The following is a 12,647-nucleotide window of genomic DNA, read 5'->3' on the forward strand; positions in this document are numbered from 1 at the left end:
TGGACCTTATAGAAGGAAACAGCTTGTTCCTATTGGTGTGTACTATTTCCTTATTCAAAGAGGAAATTTCTGTGTAGTTTGCCAAGTGCTGGGATAAATGTATTTAGGGCAGGGCAGTAGCAGGTAACACAGCGGGAAGGGCTGGGATGGACGGATCAGCGCTGGGGTCAGGAAGAGGCTGCTGTGTTCTTCTACCAGGTTTCTCTTCTAGAAAATCTTTGTGTAATTAGATTGATCTTTACATAACCCACATGAACACCAGCAAATGATGAACCTCTGTGCATCAAAGTTGAAGGCAATAATGGTGTCCTCATCTCCTACTCCTGTATCTGTGCTTGGAAGCAGAAATCAGTAGTCCTCTCTTACTAACACTGCATCTCCCTGACACCGAACCAGACTGTTTAGACCTGAGTGGATGGTGAATAAGATGCTGGAAGGATACAGTCGGACAATTATTTCTTGAGATTCATGATGCCTCCAATTAAAACCAGATAAACAGTGGGACTTGGATTAACCTCCCCTGCTTTTAGTTCTTTAAAAGTTAGTCTAGGCTTGCTCTGAGTTTGACAGAGAGAAGTAAGTTTGGCCTGAAGGCTGTGCATCCCAGCTAGCTTCAGATTGCTTTTTTTCAGGAGGCTGAATGCCAATAACGAAATCATCAATGACAGTCACTAGTCTAAGTGTCTTTGAACGTGACGATGGTGAACCAGCAGTGAGCTGGCTCAGGAGCCTTTGTATTAGAGAACCGCTACTTTCTTCTCTGCATCTGTACCTGCCTGGAGGTCTCTCTACCTGACTGGGTTTTGTGCAGTTTTAGAAGACGCCTGATCAGATAGAAACTGGCAAAAAAAAAAAACAACAAAAACCTGAGAGCAATCAACTGAGATTCAGAAAATACAGAATGCTGTCAAAACTTTCCACCATAAACACTCCTCACCAGCAGTCACTGTTTTGGTAACTAAGCACAACATGGCTGGGTTTAAATCTAGTGGTACAATACAAATTAATTAAAAAATTACCTTACATGAAAAAAGAAAAAAAAGTAAAAATTAAGTGATGCCGCAATAAGAAGACTTTTAAGTTTAAAATGGAATTATCTCCAGCCATGCTGCTTTAAATGTGATCCACAATAACCTGGCAGTAGTTTATTTATATTAATCCTGTACTGTATATTTTACATTTTGTAGAAATGCCTAGAGCATGCATATTAAGCAGTTAAGAAAATCGATCTGTTTGAGCAGTGATAACATTTGTAGAACGAAATCCTCACAATTAAAAAGACATTTGAAGAAACCATGTTAAAAGGTGCTGAAATGTTCTTGAAGAAATGCCACATGTTGCTGTGGGCAGTAATGAAACATTTCCATATAAAGTACTACATAAACACATATAAAATGTAGACATATGTTAGCAGATTATGGAGTGTGAGAGTGATACAGTAGTGATGATTATTTGCAAGTGTTAATGTTACCAAAGCTTAAGGTTTGGCCTGCTGGTCTTGGACCCTATATGTAAATAATTGTATCTAAAAATATCTGTCTCTGAAGCTTTCAAATGTAATATATATTCAGCATTTCTGAAATACTGTAGGGTTTATTGATCGGCAGTGTATGATAGCAAATTTCAGAAGATAGATGCTCAGATATCAGTGAACATATGGCCTAAGATCATGCAAGTTTGAAATAAAGTGATTCATATTGCATACACTTCCACATGGTTAAGTATTTGCAACTCAGCAATCAATATGCAAAAGGTGAAGTCAGATATACATTATCTACATAGAGGTAATTTTCTATGTATAGCACATAGCAGTTCTACCAGCAAACCAGAAAAATTTTATCTCTGCATTCATCTATCAAATGTTTCATGTGAATATGTCCATCTACTATGTAAATAGATCTGTTTTTCTAAATATCTGTTTGTGGAAGTGAGAATAACCTACATATTTCCATTGCCTACGGGACCCAAAATAGTATCTCAAAAAATGAGCGCACAGCAATCTGAGAAACAGCAGTAATGACTTCAGCTTTGGGAATATGGTCTTAGTGGGCTTTTGATTAAGGGTTTATTCCAAACCTATTCCAAACCCTTTAAAACCTAATTTTTACATTGATGACTTTTGCATTTGTCCTCATATTAAGAATGCTGCGTATTTCTTATGCTCCAGGATCTAAAAGAATAACTATGAAATCAAGTAAGTCAGTTGAATATTTCTGCTGAGATTCTTAGTGTTGTTTTCCTAATGATCGTTTTTTCACATCCTTTTTGGCTTTTTTTTTCCTAAATGTTTGCTTGAATTAGAAAACAACTTCTGTACTCAAAAGTAGCAAATCACTTGAGACTCGTTTCTGAATAGTGCTGAGAAATCCCTCTTTGCATATCTTTAAAGATGTTGCTCCAAGAAAAACATGAATCTGTAAGTTTAAAACCTTCATCAGCCTGATAGCTTTGAAATAAATAGTTCTTGAAAATATTCAATACTTATCAAGCCAGGCCTTCTAGTTTGTGTGCAGTAAAGCTACTGAAATTCAAGCAAACAGACTTAATGATCTTCATCTATTTCATACAGGGTGTTTGTCTGCATCACAGAATTACATTGTAATTTTCCAGTCTATAAAGACCAGAAATATTAAAATCAGAGAAATTAACACCATTGTTGTATTGGAGAAAGACTTATATCCTTTCAGACTGCTTTTAGCAAATGTTGAGGGTTTTTTTTTCACTAAGACTGTGGTTGCACAGCACATCATTACTGAGAAACCTTCTGTGTGTTCTGCCAATATTGTTAAAAAAGAGACCACAGTTGTTCTCTTTGGTTCTGGATCAGATCTGTTCTTGCACAAATAGGAAAAATATGTAAGCAAATGGAAGGTGGATTATAAATTAGAAAAGGCATGATAGTATTCATTTGTATTTCATAGCTTGGTGTTGTTTAGTTATCAATCCAATGATTCTACATTGATTTTTTACTGTTAACATGCTGTACTTTGGTATTGTGCTCAAGGCGCATAGACCTTAAAAGCAAGGTGGTGTTTCTGCTATGGCACTATTGAAAACAACATCCCACATCCTATCTGCAGAGTCCAGCCTACAGCCATGATTTGGGAGAGAGAAATCAATACTGACAGCATTGCTTGTTCTAAATTTCAAAGGAGAAACTGAAACCATACTTGGGGTGCACAGAGGTTCTGTAAACAAAATAACCCACGTCCTCTCATCCTTCTCCAAGCCCAATTTCTGCCTGAGATGATAAGCCCACCTTGTACTTTTAATGTCTCAGTGAATGCGTTATCTTGTGTCAGTACTGCAGGAATTGCTGGGACGGATTCCTGCTCAACCCTCTCATTCTCAAAAGCAGCAAGGTCAATACCAGATCCCCACTCACCAGAGACAAATGGGAAAGGGGTCTTTCTTTTAATTCAGTAAATGACTTGCCAATTAATGATGATAGCATGTCAACAATATGTTGCACAGAAAAAAATTATTAAATATGGTGACCAGCAGCTCTTTTGCTAAGTCCTGCCCAAAGTGCATCAATAAGCACTGAAAGGGGTGAGTTAAGATTTGGAAACAGAATGAAGCAAGTGTATTTTCCAGGTACATCCAGAATCACATCTATCTCCTTTCCAAAAAGGAGTTAATTTTCAGAATAAGTCTTTCTTTTCTTCATTAGCTCATTATTAGAGTTGGGCTAATCAGGTCAGGTAGAATAAAAACTCATCAGAACCTTCAGCTAAAGATCAGAGTGAGCCATTTTTCCTTTTGAAAATTACATTTCCTTTCTTTTATCTTTTTTTTTTTCCTTTTAATTTCTGTTCCTCCTGTTGTCATACAGGAACAGATGTGAATGAATTCCCTGAAGAAAATTTGTTCCTATGGCATTCTGGTTCAATTTCTTTATCCATACCAATCCCAAAAGAAAGTAAACACGTATTATTTATAAGAACATTTTATGATCTGTTTATTTCAGATCCTTTTCATATTAAAAAAAAAAAAGTGTGAAGAAAACTGAGTGATAAGACCACAGGTAGAGTGCCAGTTTAATTCTGAGCATTCCATAAAGGTTGCACTAGTAGTAAGAAAAAAAGCCATACTGAAAAGCATTCAAAATCTTTCTTGTAACAATCTAATTGGTAGGTAATGTTAGTGGTTATCATAAAAGCTGTTTTAATGACTGTTTCTAATATCAAATATAAATGATATATTATCAGCATGATTCTATGTTATATCCACATAGCGATCCAGACTCTATAGTGTTTTAAAACACTGATTTTGAACTTGTGATTTGGATTCTTGTGAGTGAATGATGGCAGATGGGATCCTTGCACTGTCATTTACAATATGATTATCTGGATTTTGAAGGTAGTAGCTTCAGATGGTTCAAAAGTATGTGAGATATATTTTTGATAGGATATACCTGCATTTAATGTGTTTGCTCCGTTTTTGGTAGGAAATGACCTACTGGATGTAAGAAAGGGCTTGGAGATTTCTGAGTGAAAGCTGCTTGCTCTTTGACAGGACACATCCTAGTGCTGAAGCAGCCTATCAATAGTACCTCATTACAATTAGGAATACTGAAATAGTTAAAACTGCCTAAGTTCTGTCAGCTTGAAACAACAAGCATGAGAAAACATGAAGTTTTTTTGTGACAGCTATGGAAAGGTCTGCAACCAGCATCACTGTTGAAGCTGTCATGATGAAAGGATTTGGAGATCCATCCTAATCCATCCCAGCTGGTAGGTCCTGTCCCTCCCATCATCCTCATTACTTTGTCCTGTTGGATTCCTGCTTCTTCTCTCTGGCATCCTCCCTTCAGTTAAGGTCTGTCACTGATGCTACAGCAAGAGGAAACCTGCTTTTGCCCTACCCTGTCAAAAATAGATCCATTGCTGTCTCCTTGACTCCTGTACCCCTCCTCCTTTCTGCTTTGCTTCTTACATCTGAATTTCTATGTTCGTATTTCCTTCCTTTTGTCCATTATTCTTATATTTTTCTTTTTATTTATTTTAAATTGGTCAGAGGGCAAACAGTGGTTTAATGCAGTCACTTATATTTTACTTCCTTGACCAGTCCTGATGATTAATATTTATGGTAGCACAATATGATCTGTACCTGAGAGACTCATTAGCTAAGTAAATGCCATATTTTATTTGTAAATAGTTTATAAATGCTCTCATCTCAAGCTCCAGTGACTGCGGACACCCATAGTGTCCGAGGCTATGCAGGACCACTGAGAAGGAAGAGGCGCTGTGGGCAGAGGTGTAGGTGCTCAGGGTCTGCCCTGTGCCACCACTTGCAGGTAGCACCTCTGAAGGGGTTTTCTGGAGGCTTTTGCAGCTCAGGAGCCATGCTTCCAGGCTGCACAGCACAATGTGCTCAGCGGAGCTGGTGGGAGAGTCCATGAGGACCACCTACATCAGCACGACAGCCAGGGCAAGCCAGTTTAGCCACATCTGAAAGTGCAGGGTGATTAAGAAACCACCACCACATTCAATATTAACTAATACAGAAAAAAAACATAATTGCACTTAGATTGATTTTTTTTCGTTTTCTCATCGGACTTGCTGACATCCAAGGCTGTAATCAGACATAGTCTGTAAGAAGTTTTACTCTGAATATTACAGAGTGTTCCAAGAAGTGCACCAAGTGTTCTTAAATACCCTCTTGCATTTGCCAACTTTTAGCACATACTAAAGCAAAACAAAATGTACTGGCAGACCAAGTCACAAGTTAGAAAAGAAAATCTCAGTGAAGGTTAACTTAAATCAACAGTCAGACATGACTCAGAGTCTCTATGTTCCGATTTTAAAAGCCTCAAGCATTCGGCTTGTAGCGTCCTTTAAATGGTCAGTTTTAAGCACTATCAATGTATGTACAACAAAAGAATTTTTAAACACCTAAATGAGATTTTTTAAGACCTTACTTAGAAAAAAGTCAGGTTTGGAAGATTCAAAGAGACTTTAACCCTTTGGAGTAGGCAGTGGGCTGCATTTGTAAAAGGGATTCTTAAGCACAAAAAGCACAGCCAAGTCAGAGAAACCTTTTACATCCTCTTTTAAACAGAAAAGGACCCTTATCACTCTTCTTTGTGGGGACTCACAGAATCTGAATATTCAAGTTAAAAAGGTACATGTGTGAGCTAGCGTTTAGCCCTCAGTGAGGCGTGGATTTCAAAAGAGATTTGTATGTCCTCATTGGTATTTGATTGTAAAATCTTATTATCAGATTAAAGTAGCAAAAGGATAAAACTTAAAGGAGCTCATTATTATGAGATCTCATCTGGTTGACTTCATAATGAGCTCGGGTGGTTCTGGAGGGACTTTCCTGATTGGGATTGGAAGAATTGCTGGCTCATGGTCCTGTTAGTGTTCTGGTAAAATACGCATGCCATTCTTGTCACCAGAAGCAGTACCAAGATGAATAGTTTGTAGTTTATGCTTTTCCAGTTACACAGCTCCTCTTGTTTGTAAGATTCCTTAAAGACTCTGTCATTTGTGAATTGTTTGGCTTTATCTACAGCAAACTCGTTTAAACAAACCCCAACCAAACAGAAACAAAGCAGACAAGTACTTTAAATGAGGGAAAAACACTGTCTCCTTTAAATGATAGTGGGATGCTAGGGCAGAGTTGGAAAAGTTACACACTCAAAGGCTTCAGGGATATACTCAGAGCCTTCTATCCATTCTGGTTTTGCTGCCATAGCTGTCTAAACTATACAGTGATGCGGGTAATGATGGCAGAAATCACCCAAGAACCACTAATGCTCAACCACGAATGCTCTGCACTGCAAACAGCAGACTTTCTTCTCAGTTACCTGGTGACTCGGAAAAATCAGTTCAGCAGCAGAGTTTCCAGGAAGCCCAAAGAAATTGCAGACCTGATCTTGGCTACTAGAAAAAGCACTGAGCTCTTGCTGGAGGAGGACTGAGGGAAGGTCAGTCTGAGATCATGGCCAACATGCAGGAGGAAATGACCTCGTCTTCTGTTGCAACAGAGCAGCTTTCACACCTCACCCATCTTGCACAGCTCTGGTGACCTGAAATTACAGCACAGAAGAGTAGCTTTTTTGGTTGTTGTGGTGTTTCTTGATTTTAATATTATAAATCTGGATCTAGCTAACCCTATTTAAAAAGCATCGAGACACCAGAGTATATGGTGATTGCCCGCAGGCTAGAAAATCAGACTGCTGGGGTTGGTTTTCAGCTTTGATTCTCAGCTTTCAACACTCACAGAACAGTATTTTCAGGTTTCTCAAAGGACAGGTTGCATTTTCAGTCTCATAGCAGTGACATGAATTAATATTTCTTGATGTCTGAAGCATTTCTAGCTATATAAGCGATGTTGTGTGGAAAACAAATTATTGACAAGGTTTGCAGTTATGCTGCTTCAGCTGTCAGGGAATAATGACATGGTGCTGCGAGCTGTCTGACCTAGGTCTGTTTTTTCTTAATCTGGAGACTGTTTCATAAGTTTGAAAATATAAGTAGAGATACAATGTTTGTGATGTTATTGATCCCCTGCTTGATGTTGTCTAGGTTTAACTGAGCTGTATAAAACTGAGCTATTCAGAGCAAAATCTGATGCACGCACAAAAAACTTGGCTGCTTCCCCATGTGCTGCTGAAATGTCTTGACCCTTAATTTTTGTGGTTTGGTTTTGGGGAACTTATTTGTCTTAATAATGCTACTGCGTTTTAGAATGAGCTTGACACTGTCCTGAGCAATGCTTGCCTTCACCTATAGGGTAACACAACATAGAAATTTTAAAATCTAATAGAAAAGGCACAAAAGTACATTTGGGTCATTTCTTTGACTTTACAGGGCTTTGGAAGAGGTCTGATATATTCCTGCAGTGGAATTCTGTAAGATGTCTTGTCAGACCTTTAGAAAGGTCATTAAACTCTATCAAATAATCCTCAGCAGATCCTCCAAGACAGGACATTGTTACACTAACATGAACTGAAATCACCAAGAATAGCCGTCAGAAAACAGTAGCTTTTTATTTCTTTTGCAACAGGCCTTGAACCGAAGCAGCAGCATGGTCTAAGGTTTTGGCTGGTGCAATTTCATTCACTTCAATTAAAGGACAAGCTGGTGTAAGACTTTTGCACACTTCAGTCTCTGACAGATTTTTCTCTAAGTCCTCAGCCTCCAAGACAGCAAGCAATATGATTTTTGAACTAACTTATGCCATTTTTTCACTTCCCCACTATATTAATTATACATTGTTGCATCTCTTGAAACATAAATACCCTTACACAAAAGAGCAATTTAGTTCGCTTAAAGAATCACTGTCAGAGGAATTAGCAAAGGTTTTAAAGCAATGTCATAAAAGTGCAACTTAACAAAGTTTCGTGTCAAGGTTTGCTTTATTACTTACTACATGGATGAAACATACAAAATCAAGTTAAAATCAAGCTAGAATGATTTACACAGAGACTGAAGATACAAAAGGGGAGACTCTGCCATTGAGTCATTAGGTTCAGAGTGGGCTCCCTTGCTTTCTAAACTCCTACTGGAGCTTAGTTGCACTTAGGTCCAATCTTAGTCTCAGACTTGGACAATGGTTTATGTCTGATGGAATTATCTATACAAAGTTTGTAATAATTAATATTGAGTACTGATTTCATTGGTGTTAATTCAGCATGCCATCAGTCACTTACCAAGGATCTGTTCTATCTAATGGGTCTCTCCACCTTCAGTGTGGAAGGATCTCTCAGTCTCAGCTAAGGAATCTCAAAACCTTGAGAGGTGTCCCTGCGCAAGGGGAGAATCACCTGGTGTGCAGCCCACTTGCAATTTGGAACTCAAAGTGGACTCACCCAAAGATCTGGTCTCTCTGACAAGAGGAGCACCCTTGAGAGGTGTCCCAGCTCAAGCAGAGATCATAGCCATGCAGCTTCCTGGTGGGGACAGCTCAGGGAAGGCTCACTTACTAAGTCATATTTATACGACTTCCTAGGTCGTATTTATGGAATAATGTCATTGGTGTGTAGCTAAATTGCATACAATGGAAAAAGGTATGCATGAGACTCCATGTACCCACTACTTTCCTTGTGTCTTGATTAATGAGCCTTAGAAAAGCCACCCCTATTCATGCATCAATTGCACGCTCAGTGTTCCAAACTCATATGCACCAGTTCTCAGTGTGTCACTGCTCATCTGTGGGTTTTCTAGAGGAGTTGCTGAGCTGGCTGTGGCTCAGACCTTTACCCCCTTTGGATCCTATACCAAACTACTGCTGGTTTGGTTAAGGGCTCATGTGCATTCCTTGCATACCCCAACTGTCAAAATTAGAGCTCAGTAGTGAGAACACTGTGAGAGTTCTTTTTCTTTGGAAAAGAAAACAGATTTTCACAAATGCTTGTTGACCTTCTAGAAACTCTCTTCCGGTACTTCTCAGTGTGCTTTGATGAGCAGCAAACACTGTGCTATTTGACCACCTCCTGGTAGGGTTTCCATCCTCAGCACTCAGTGGAGCAGGAGACCTGATACACAGAGCTGCGTACTCCAGTACATCACTTTAAACCAAGACTTTACCATCTGTTTCAACCTCTAATTACAAATGCAAAATAACACAATTCACAATTGCATCATAAAAAAGTAAAATATAAGTGATTTAAATGCATATGTGTGTTCCTTATGCAAGGCAACATTCATCTGTTATGTTTTACCATCTTTTAGAAACAACTCCGGGGTGAAATCCCTCTTTGTGGAGGGAAAAAAAAAAATGATTTCATTGTAAGAAGGCATTCTTTTAAGGTATGTTTCCAGGTTATTAGTGCACTTTACGTATTTCTTTCTTTACAAATTCTCATCCTTCTGCCAAAATGCCAGTATTTATGTCATGGTAGGATAGATGGCTTGTCCAGAGCAGTCTTCTGTCCTCAAACGCACAGACTTCTCCAGCCAACCATGCTCTCTCCTGGCTTCCTACAGCATCAGCCATGTGTTACTGCTGCTTTCCCTCCTCTCACAGATCTGCATTTGTTTGTATCATTATGTTTACATTGGCTTTTTTAAGCTGTGCATGGAAATATCTATTACTTCCAGCCAGTTCATCTACTTTTCAGGGCAAAGGCATTAATTGTTTTAAAGGCAGCCTTAGGTTAACCCTGATCACAGAGCTTTTCTTGGGTTTGCCATCCTGGGAGGTGGTGCTGTGAAGCTGCAGTGATATGTACCCAGCTAAAACTCAACTTTCTGAAAAAATTACATTAATTATGTGGTTTTGTTTCAGCTATTTGTAAAATTCCATTATCACTGCAACATGTGCGTGCTCAACGTTTAATTTCCATCAGAATTCACCATTTCAGTTCACCAGCCACATTTCTTGGGGTTGAATAAGCACCTTGTGATTTGTCAACAACATTTTTGGCTCTGAGATACCCCAAACCAAGGCTTTCATGCTCTTCAGACATCCCACTTTTCTCCATCCATACCTCTGCCTTGGATAGAGATGACACCTCAACCTGGGAGAACAGCAAACTAAACATCAGTTTCCTGGGGAGAACCAAATTGCTCACAGTAAGCAGCTACTGGGGGGCACCAATACTGAACGGCTTTCTGATCTCAGGTCTGCTGGTGAGCAGTGAGTATTTCAGATGTAGCATACTGTGAACTTCTGAATCCTGCATCTTTTGGAGTCTTTCAGGATAGTCCAAGGCATATGACGTATCAAACCTTACCTTATGGTCTGTATAGAACATGTTCTTGCAGCCTGCACACAACCCTTTGTCCTGGGCTTCGTTCTTGCCTTTCCTTCCTTTTCTCATCGGCCTTCTTAAAATAAGGGTGCAATATATTGCAGGATTGAACTGAATGAAACCTGAAGAATTTGTTTTCACTCTAATGTGAAAGGAACAATTAACAAAGGCACAAAACCCTTCCCATCAATGGGAGACTTTTCAACTACTTTGAAAGGCTTTGGATCAGGATCTAAAAGAGCAAAGACTTACTCCTAACAAAAATACTTGAAGAGGAATGGAAAACTGTTAATCAGATGTTCTTCACACACTAGATATTAAAACAAAATGCCCAGCACACTTAGTGCCATCTTTCAAACCAAGCCATAGGCAAAGTGATGGTTTTATAACTAAGGGATCCTAGAGAATAACCAGTGGTTATTGTAATTCTCACTACTTATTTCTAATGCATGTTATAGGGTTAGAAATGCAACTTGTTTATTTAACATCATGGCAGACACCTGGGAGAGTCCTTTCAGCTGCAATCAGCTGTGGGAATGGGGAGAGGAAAATGTCTGCTGCTGGGGAGCAAGAGGAGAGGCATTGAGGGAGCTGTGCTGGGCAGAGCATGGGTGAGTGTGGGCTGTACTGGTTCATACTGGAGAGCCTGGGAGGGCAGTAAAAGGCTGTGGGTGTTCTTTGCCATTTAACTACAAGCTATTTAACAGGGGTAGTCTCCTAGTCCCTGTTCATCATCTTGGATTTTCATTTGGGATGAATGAGATTGAAAATATTTACGATGGTATTGGATTGCAACCACGATTTGAGTTCTGGTGAGGCTGTGAGATTGCAAGAAGGGGATAAGGATTTACTCTGGGGGGAATACGTTACAGGTTTTCATGTTGCCAGTGTTTGGCAACCTGGTTATACAGAAATATTTTGGAATTGTCTATTTCTGTTTTCTTTTCCTCCCAGTCAGTGGCAGTTTTGTTTTTCTAAGCAAGTCATTCTGTATGGCTGTGGCTCTGTGGATTTTTTAAGAAGCTTTATAACTGAACTGGGTTTTTTTCCTAGGTATAATTTGGTTTTGAAGTTGTCAGGGAACGTTTTTGTTAAGAAAAGCAACAAATCCACCCATACTATGAATAAGTTTTATTTGAAGGAAAATACAGTTCCTGATGCACCAAGATTAAGTTATTTGGCAAGAAAAGGTTTTGGGTCCAATCCCTATGGAATTACATAGTCCTGGTGAAAAAGAAATTTACTTTAAAATAACATGACCTGTGCTTAAAAGAAATTGGTTTCAGATAGTCAAATAAATTGCCTTTTCCTAGGCTTGCTTATTGTTATATTTAAATATTTGTTCAGAATAGACCCATAAGCTGGTCATACTCACTAATTGTGAGCTTGTCTTTTCTTTGGCTTATAAAAGCTTTGAATTGAGGTCAAAAGGAAATGGGATATATTAGGCAATTTTAAATTGCCAGGTTTTCCTCATTTTAATACTAGGTTTTTTTGGCTTGTTTGCATGAGGCAGCTGAAGCTGTGGTACGAAACCCTAAAACCCTAATGGTGTCCACAAACCACTTTGGGCTGCAGACATCCCAGTTATTGTGTCCAGAACTTTCTTCTGTGGGCTGAGGTCAAGACCTTCAAATTTGTTCTTCATAATTTCATTCCTTTTCTCTTACTCTGGCTTGCCTGTGAGGGCATAGTCTCCTATGTGTTGGTGATGCTGATTTATTTTGTGCCATAGACAAATGTTATCAGTGTTTTCTTACTTTTAATACAGCATTAATGCAAATACTGAGCACGAGTTGGTTTTAGTGAGTTCCCTCCCAGTTGGGTATTTTTTAAATTGTTTTTCCTTGGACCTGAATGGAACTTAAGAAACACATCTTTAACCTGCGAGGAGCGTTGTTGCTCTTTCAAGGCTATAGATTTTCTTGTGAGAAAACCCAGC

The sequence above is a fragment of the Pezoporus wallicus genome, unplaced genomic scaffold, assembly GCF_028554395.1.
Source record: "Pezoporus wallicus isolate ANWC-B61680 ecotype Strahan unplaced genomic scaffold, APGP_CSIRO_Pwel_v1 contig_5104, whole genome shotgun sequence".
NCBI lineage: Eukaryota > Metazoa > Chordata > Aves > Psittaciformes > Psittacidae > Pezoporus > Pezoporus wallicus.